The sequence below is a fragment of the Brachyhypopomus gauderio genome, unplaced genomic scaffold (genome assembly GCF_052324685.1).
Source record: "Brachyhypopomus gauderio isolate BG-103 unplaced genomic scaffold, BGAUD_0.2 sc54, whole genome shotgun sequence".
NCBI classification, from domain to species: Eukaryota; Metazoa; Chordata; class Actinopteri; order Gymnotiformes; family Hypopomidae; genus Brachyhypopomus; species Brachyhypopomus gauderio.
This window is the reverse complement of record NW_027506878.1, coordinates 820,495-829,875: the sequence shown is the minus strand read 5'-3', so window position 1 is coordinate 829,875 and position 9,381 is coordinate 820,495.

Sequence of the window (9,381 nt, the reverse complement as noted above, 5' to 3'; positions counted from 1 at the left end):
AAACTACTTTCAATACTTAAGTACAAAAAATGCTGAATACTTCTGTACTTCCACTTAAGTAAAGTTTTTAAAGAACACTTCAACTTCTACTCAAGTCACTTTTTTTGATAGAGTACTTGTACTTTTACTCAAGTATGGGTCTCTAATACTTTATACATGACTGCCAATAGGTCATGTAGTGTGCAAATCACATATTTCAAGAGTCCCAATTAAAAGATAACAAGATGTGCAGTGTGAACAGTACAGTGATCTGGTGGCTTTGGAAGTCATGCAGTATACCCATGACTTGAAGTGAAAGCAGATTTGAGACCCAACATGCTTCACTTTCAAAGGAAAGTCACACTCATTCTGATGATGCTTTCTATGCTAGAAACATAACAGTTGATGTCAATACATAGGTGGAGCTCCTCTTTCTATTGTTTAAAATATGTATTTACAACAGCTCTTCAGGAACTTCCCTCTGATCCATTAACACATGGAACTGGAATATCAGGTCTGCTCAGAGAAAAGCACTATATTGTTAATAATCAGCAGGGTGTATTCACTCGTTACATGAGTTACCCACACGCCACTACGATAACACTTACTCTCAGTGGTAGAGGAGCAGAAACAGCTCGTTTCAGAAGGTCAAAAGTGCTAAACGATCCTTCATAGACAAACGAAAAGCTTACATAGAAAGATCCCGGAGGCAAGCCCCCAAATTATTAAGATTATTGAAATCATCTCTAGATGTAGATCATAGCCTTCAGGGTTCATAGACAGGATTATAAATTTGTACAGCCCTCAGAGTTCCGTAGCCGGGCCCGGAAGACCAGATTTACAACACACTGGTGTCAGGAAAGAGTTCCAAAGTTTAATGATAATACATGTAGTTAAATACTGAACAAAGACGATGTGTCTTAACTCAATTGGGTAAGAATGATATATGATTGGTGTTCTCCTTATCGGGAGAGGAAGCACAGTATACTTGATCTAGGGGTAGTGGAGTACAGAGGGGAGACAGACAGAGAGGAGACAGACACACACAGACAAAGACAGACAGACAGAGACAGAGGTTCTAACTGAGGAGCAGACACATGGATAAGGGAGTGAACTAAGTGTCAGAGTGTACTGTTTGAGGATCACAGACAGCAAACCACAAATTCCCGTACAGTCTCCTCTTTTATCATATTGATAACACAGAAATGCATATCAATAACAATAATCACCAAGCTAGCAAAGGAGTCCACAGAGGTCCACACAAAGTGGAGAATGTCCTCAGAGTCTATTTTACTTGTATAGCCCTACAACAGGTGTCACAAAGAAGCTTTACATATGTCCAAATCCCAGTACAAGTACAAGTCCCAGTCCCCAGTGAGCAAGCCAAAGGTGACAGTGGCAAGGAAAAAACTCCCGAGCGCATGAGGAAGAAACCTTGAGAGGAACCTAGACTCAAAGGGGAGACCCATCCTCTTCTGGTTGACAACAGACATGACAATAATGTAATTGTTATTCAGCAAACAGTAAAATAAGTATGGAAAACAAAAATAAGGAAAAGAATGTGCATTCTAGTTTTCTAGAAATCCTAGTCATGGTTTGCTGGGTGAATGAATGTCTGAAACACATTGGCACAGGAACATCTGTCCAGCGCAGTGCTGTTGGTGTGACACTGTAACAGCTGAAACAGGTTGAGACTCAGTAGCAGCATGATGTCAGGAGAAGGTTTACCTCAGCAAGAGGAGAGACAAGATGATTAGACATGTCTTAGTACAGAGAAGAGTAAGTTAATGGACTACAGTGGGCTCCAGCAGATCTAGCTATTGCTAGGACATCAGGAATAGGTTTATCTGCAGAGACAAAGAACAAGATATGTTAATACAAAAACCATTATATTTATATGAGGAGAGACATGTATTCGCCGACTAACACGTCCAGGTCACCGGAAAAAAAAACTATGAGTGACCTTAACCTGAAAAATGAAACTTCATAGACAAACGAAAAGCTTACATAGAAAGATCCCGGAGGCGAGCCCCCAAATTATTAAGATTATTGAAATCATCTCTAGACGTAGATCATAGCCTTCAGGGTTCATAGACAGGATTATAAATTTGTACAGCCCTCAGAGTTCCGTAGCCGGGCCCGGAAGACCAGATTTACAACACACTGGTGTCAGGAAAGAGTTCCAAAGTTGAATGATAATACATGTAGTTAAATACTGAACAAAGACGATGTGTCTTAACTCAATTGGGTAAGAATGATATATGATTGGTGTTCTCCTTATCGGGAGAGGAAGCACAGTATACTTGATCTAGGGGTAGTGGAGTACAGAGGGGAGACAGACAGACAGAGACAGACAGAGAGGAGACAGACAGAGAGGAGACAGACACACACAGACAAAGACAGACAGACAGAGACAGAGGTTCTAACTGAGGAGCAGACACATGGATAAGGGAGTGAACTAAGTGTCAGAGTGTACTGTTTGAGGGTCACAGACAGTAAACCACAAATTCCCGTACAGTCTCCTCTTTTATCATATTGATAACACAGAAATGCATATCAATAACAATAATCACCAAGCTAGCAAAGGAGTCCACAGAGGTCCACACAAAGTGGAGAATGTCCTCAGAGTCTATTTTACTTGTATAGCCCTACAACAGGTGTCACAAAGCAGCTTTACATATGTCCATTATATTTATATGAGGAGAGACGTGTATTCGCCGACTAACACGTCCAGGTCACCGGAAAAAAAACTATGAGTGACCTTAACCTGAAAAATGAAACACCAGGAGAGTTCTTAACCCATTGGGTGTAAATACCCGAAACATGCTCAGGTATGGGCATAGTTTTTTTGTTTGTTTAAAAATATCTTAAACAAAATGAATCACTAATCATATTAACGACCCCTCTTTGGGCGATACGTGTAATGCCATGAACATATCACACAAGAAATGGTAGACAAGACTTGGAAGTTCTATCCTACCGCCTGAAGATAAGATCAGAATAGAGTCATTTGGAGTGCATGACTCAGGTGACCAGTGTGACCAATCAGGTGTGGCTGTTAACAACCTGATGCAGTGTGTGTAGCATGAGTGGATGAGATAAAACCAGTTTCTCAGCGTCATTCAGTAGTGCAGAGGCAGCAATGGGCCTCAAGCAGGCAGGCATGCCCTGTAAAACACAATCAAGAGATTTTGAAAGATATGTAACAGACCTATATTTATATTTAATGCTCTTGGGCCAGAACCCCCACGGCAGTGACCCCTTTATCAGAAACATACAGATGAAATGGCAGTTCATAGTTTGGTCTAGGGCCAGAGGTTAGGTCAGGGCCCCTTTGAGGGATCTAAAGGCATCAGTGCAGGAGATCTACTCAGGATGATCTTTAGAGCAGCATTGTCTCACATTGGTGTCATAATCTGAACAGTCCAGTATCCAATGGCGACAGTAGTTAATCAACTCCAGATAGGAGATGGTACACTGGCATCAATGCAGCTTGGAGACTGATACCTTGAAAGCTCACTGAGTGAGGTGGTTTAACAGAGACACAGAACCTTGTTTACAGGCAGAGCCATCAGTGGCTGAGAACGTGTCTGCATAGCTGATAACAGCACAGTCAGGAGGAGGTGTCCGTGCAGCCAGGGCTAATTCTGACTGAGTGTCACAGACAGTAAATCATAAATTCCCTTACAGTAGGTGAGTTTGCCCATTCACAGTGTTGGGTAAGTTACCCAAAAGTAATTCGTTACAGTTACAAGTTACCTTGTTTAAAATGTAATTGTAGTGTAACTTTTCTGATTACTTTTGAAAAGTAATGTAACTAATTACTTTTGGATTACTTTTTGATTACTTTAAGGTTTAAATGAGTATTGACCCATGATAAACATTAATTTTTTGAGAACTGACAGTGTGAAACTTAAAAGAGTACTAAGCTGAGAGGGAATTGCTGACAGGCAATCACAGGAGGTCCACAAGAAGAGATGCCTGTACCAGGCATGTAAGATTCTCAGACTACTGTCATCGGGCCATACTCTTTTCTGCTCCTCCCCCAGGCTCTACCATTTTCAGTTTGCAGACTAACACAAGCAGGTTCAGAAACCACTTCTTTCCCACAGCGGTCACCTTATTGAACTCTTCCCAAAGACCATTCTTTCCTTCTCTATCCATACCTTACCATCCACACAAAATCTGAACAGTGTTCCTCTTCAATCCACATCTGTATAGCCCTATCTACAGTGGTATAGGATAATCTGTATATTATCTGTATGATTCCATCTGTATTTATCACATTTATTTATATCATATATTTTTCTTTGCCCTGTGCATAACTACATTACACACACATGCATTTCCCTAGGTAATTTATCTACTCTGCACATATCTATTAACCATCTTTACTTACACTAGCTGTAAATAACTGCATTTTATCTCTAAATACTGCAATCTATACAATCTGCACGTGTTGTACTTGATTAGATACCAAACTGCATTTCACTACGTCATACAAATTTCATTTAAATATATTGCTTGTCGAACGGTAGGTCTAAGATAGGTCCAATGATACCAATTGGGTAGGCTAGGTCGTGTCATAGACATCGACAAACGTTTTTCCAACACCAGTCATAAATATTCATTTGATACCGTCTGTCATTGTCTAATAGTCATGTATGATTCCAGCGAATACCTGTTTAGGACTTTAAACAGTTAATTTGGTTAGCCTGTAAATCAAGCTAGCATGCTAAAGGACAAACACATTCAAGTGAATGGTAGTAGCTAGCCCAGCAGCTATGGAAACCAGTGTGTGTGTGTGTGTGTGACGGTCAGCATACCTTGCTGTTAGCTCGCTTACAACCTCAATACTCTGGTTGCCTTCTAGGGTTGCCACCTGTCCCGGTTATCCCGGGACTGTCCCGGTTTTCACCTCGCTGTCCCGGTTTTCCCGGGCTGTCCCAGTTTGTCTCGGTTTTCCTTCTTTTTAATATTCGGTCCCGGCAAAAAAAATAATTTAATGTCCAGGTTTTCACTAAGTTAGTTCAAACGACTATTTAGACTGTTTCTGCACACTTTAAATCCGTCTGTTTTTTCTCGCTTTGTCCATTTTACGTTCGCCCCCCGTCAACAATTTACGTTTGCGTATGACACTGTCCTTGTTTTTTGTCAGACCTAGGTGGCAACCCTTCTGATCGGAAATAAACCTCCAAACTCCGAAATTTACACAAAGGCTTGCCATAATCACAAATAGTTGCCGATGGTGGCACATGGTTCACATTTATTGACAACACGAAAACAAAACAAATGCTCCTTAAATGTCCAGTGCTTGAAGGCGTCTGTCATTATTGCTGCTTGAGCTGAAACTGAACCGCGCGCTTGCTGCTCCAGCACAGAAACAAGCGGGAAACGGCGATATAGGGCGCAAAGCAATAAAAATATCATTAAATATTTCGCAAAGGTTTTTGTTTATATTTTTAAAATGTAACTAAAATTGTAATTCTTAATTTTTCCAGAAGTAACTGTAACTGAATTACATATTTTCTCATTGTAACTGTAACGAATTACAGTTACACTTTTTTTGTAATTAAATTACGTAACGTCGTTACATGTAATTCGTTACTCCCCAACACTGCCCATTCAGTAGGTTATTCATTGTAATACTAATATGCATAGCGGTCATAACTGCCAAGCTTATGCTTACTTTTCTTTTGACTGGAAGTTTATTTGGAAACGAAGATATATATTGCTGCAAACAATTAAGCTTCAAACTATTTTATTATAAATTAAATGAGTTTATAATTTGTTTTCAGATTCAAATCAATTCGTGTAACTCACTCATATTTAACATAATTTGTGTAACTGGCAAGGCGGGCTGGACGCAAGTGCAGATATTCAGGAGATTTCATGAGAAAACAAACGAAACTACACAAAGCACATTTACATTTACAGCATTTAGCAGACGCTCTTATCCAGAGCGACTTACAAAGTGCTTTGCTTCTGATCACAGAATAAATAGTACAGATAGGCCAGAATTCAAGACACCATTGAGTCAGACTACTACTAAACTACAGGAGTCAGTATCATTAGTATCAGTATCATAGTGTTTGCAAGTTAGGCATTTGCCAAGAAGCACAAATAACTATAGACAGACATACAATTTAAGAACAACGGCAAGTGGTATCAGCTGAGTTAGTGCTCTGGTAAGAACTCAACAAACAGGTGAGTCTTCAGTATACGCTTGAAGATAGCAATAGACTCTGCACTCCTAGCAGCTAATGGAAGATCGTTCCACCATCTTGGAGCCAGGACGGAGAATAGTCCGGAGCTTTGTCTTCCATGAGACTTTAAGCATGGAGTTTCAAGTCAAGCCAAGCTTGAGGTTCTAAGTGTTCGCTGTACAGATCTGCTTTTGACCATGGACATCATGTAGGGAGGGGCCAGTCCATTTTTGGCTTTGTAAGCAAGCATCAAGGTTTTATATCTGATGCGTGCCACTACTGGAAGCCAGTGAAGAGAGCGTAGTAGAGGAGTCACATGTGAGAACCTGGGTAGATTGAAGACCAGTTGTGCTGCAGCATTCTGAATCAGTTGTAGAGGTCTGATGACCCGTAGAGGAAGACCTGCAAGTAGGGAATTTCAGTAGTCCAGCTTAGAGATTACTAGAGACTGCACAAGCACTTGAGTAGTTTCCTGTGAAAGGAAGGGTCGTATTCTCTGTATGTTGCAGAGGAGAAATCTGCAGGATCTGGTCAGCTTTGAAACATGTGTTGAGAAGGACAACTCGTTGTCCAACGTTACACCCAGGCTTCGAGCACTTTCTGATGGTGTTAAGATGTTCTCAAAGGAAACTATGAGGTCGTTGTGTGGGTTTGGGGTTCCTGGAATGTACAAAAGCTCAGTTTTACTAGGGTTGAGCTTCAAGTGGTGAGCAGTCATCCATGAAGCAATATCTGCCAAGCATGCTGAGATACGCCTAGAGACCTGGGTGTCAGAATGAGGGAAGGAAAGAATTAGCTAGGTGTCATCAGCATAGCAATGATAATAGAAACCATGAGACAAAATAATGTCACCAAGGGAACGAGTATATAAAGAGAAGAGGGCCTAGGACCGAGCCTTGGGGGACTCCAGTGGAATGTTTACATGGATTGGATGTAGATCCTCTCCATGTTACCTGATAGGAACGGTCTTCAAGATATGACTGGAACCATTTCCAAGCAGAGCCAGTCACACCTAGGCTAGAAAGAACAGAGAGGAGGATGTTGTGGTTGACAGTGTCAAAGGCTCCAGAAAGATCTAGAAGAATTTAAACTGATGATAGCTTGTTAGCCTTGGCAGCATGGAGCTTCTCGGTCACTGCTTTGAGGGCAGTTTTTGTTGAGTGTGCCCGTTTGAAGCCAGACTGATTAGGATCATGGAGTTGGTTCTGGGTGAGGAAGAGAGATAATTGGTCATAGACTGCTCGCTCCAGAGTTTTTGATAGAAAAGAAAGAAGTGATACCGGTCTGTAGTTGTTCATGTCAGAGGTGTCAAGTGTTGCTTTTTTCAGGATTGGTACCACCCTTGCCATCTTGAACACGGTAGGCACATGACCCGAAACTAAGGAGTTGTTGATGATTGCCGAGATGAACGGAAGGAGTTCTCTTGACATATTCTGGTGGAGTGGAAGGAATTGGATCCAGTGGGCATGTAGTAGGATTGCAAGAAGTCAGAAGTTGATGTATACTTTCTGAGGAGAGAGGGGAGAAAGAAGCCAAGGAGTTGAGTGTTGGGTTAGAGATACTAGTAGGAAGGTTGGGAGCTGGGGAGAAACACCAATGGACTGCTGCAATCTTCTCTTCATCCTGACATGGTTCTTCGAACTTTAGCAAATAAATGGATTTGATCAGGTGGTCTCTCAACGCAATTGGCATTATTTTTTCCACGTGGAGTCATGGTGTGGGAGAACCCACATATCTGGACGGATCGTCCTCATCTGAATATGTGTTTGGCTCATGGGGGACGTGGCGTAGTTTGTGTCTTGCGCCTCTCACCCTGGAAGATGTTGAGGACGTGTTCTTATTTGAAACTTTGATCACTGGGGTTCTGCTAATTGGATTAAGTGTTGCCTTGGTGTATCGGGAAATTAAAAGAGTGGGGTCTGAACGCCCACGAAAATTGCCCAACTTGATTGACGCGGTGGGTATGAATGAATGAATGAATGTTCAACTTATATAGCGCCTTTCTATATACCCAAGGACGCTTTACAATTTTAACACGGATACAACTCGTACACATCCAATCACACACCGGCGAGAAGCAGCAGCCAATTGCGCACAGCGTACTCTCTACCGGGATCCACAGCCCCCTGGGGGACTGAATGGGGTGCAGGAAGGGGGGAGAGGACAGACCCTAGTGGCAGAGCACCATCCACCACTGGGCACACAAGCACACACACATTCAGACAACTGCTTTTTTATTGAACATGAAGACACACAGACACACTCAGGGAGAATTTGTCAGGGAATCAGGGAGGGCCAATTTACCTAACCTCCATGTCTTTGGACTTTGGAAACCCACGCAGACACGGGGAGAACATGGAAACTCCACTCAGATAGGGACTTGAACCCAAGACCCCAGTGCTGAGAGGCAAACGTGCTAACCACCAAGCCACCATGTTGGGTAGAGCTGTTAGAACTGTTGAAACACAGACTGTGACTTTTAAAAAGCTGGATTTGATCATGGAGGGAATCAATGCTCTACGCGTGAAGTTGGATCAGTTGGGAGACTGCTGACTTAAGGGGAGTTTGTGTGCTCAAACGTTCAAGGACAGGCTCCTTCCTAAATTCTTCATTCATGATTATCCACATTGGTACCCAAACAAATTTCCTGTTGTTATCTTTCTATGTTTCTCCTCCATTCTGGGGAGGTGGCACGTCTACATTTACGCCGCCGCCACCGCTCTGGGTTTTCGGTGCTTTAACACGGGGCCCAGGGAAATAACACATTTCATCTTGTACTTGTACAATGTATGATGAATAAAACTAACTAACTATCTATCTATCTATCTATGACTACTTATTTGAGCGCTACAGTCTCAGAAGACACAGTATTATATATCTCTGTAAATTATTGGGGCCATATATTGAGAAGACCACTAGACGTAGTAAAGCTCTTACCAAACCCCAAACGGTCTGTATCGCTTTGCGCTTCTTTGCCAGTGGTGCATTTCTGTACAGCGTTGGGGATGCAGAACATCTTAGTAAGGTGACGGTCTGCCGCAAAAATCAAAAGGTTTGCCTTGCGCTTAAGCACTTCCTTAAAATATTCATAAAATTCCCTGGTCACAGAGGCATCCTTCCCATAAAAGAAGCCTTTTTCAGAACAGCTGGTATGTATTCATGAGAAGTACTGTTGGTTTGATCAGTAACTTGCAGT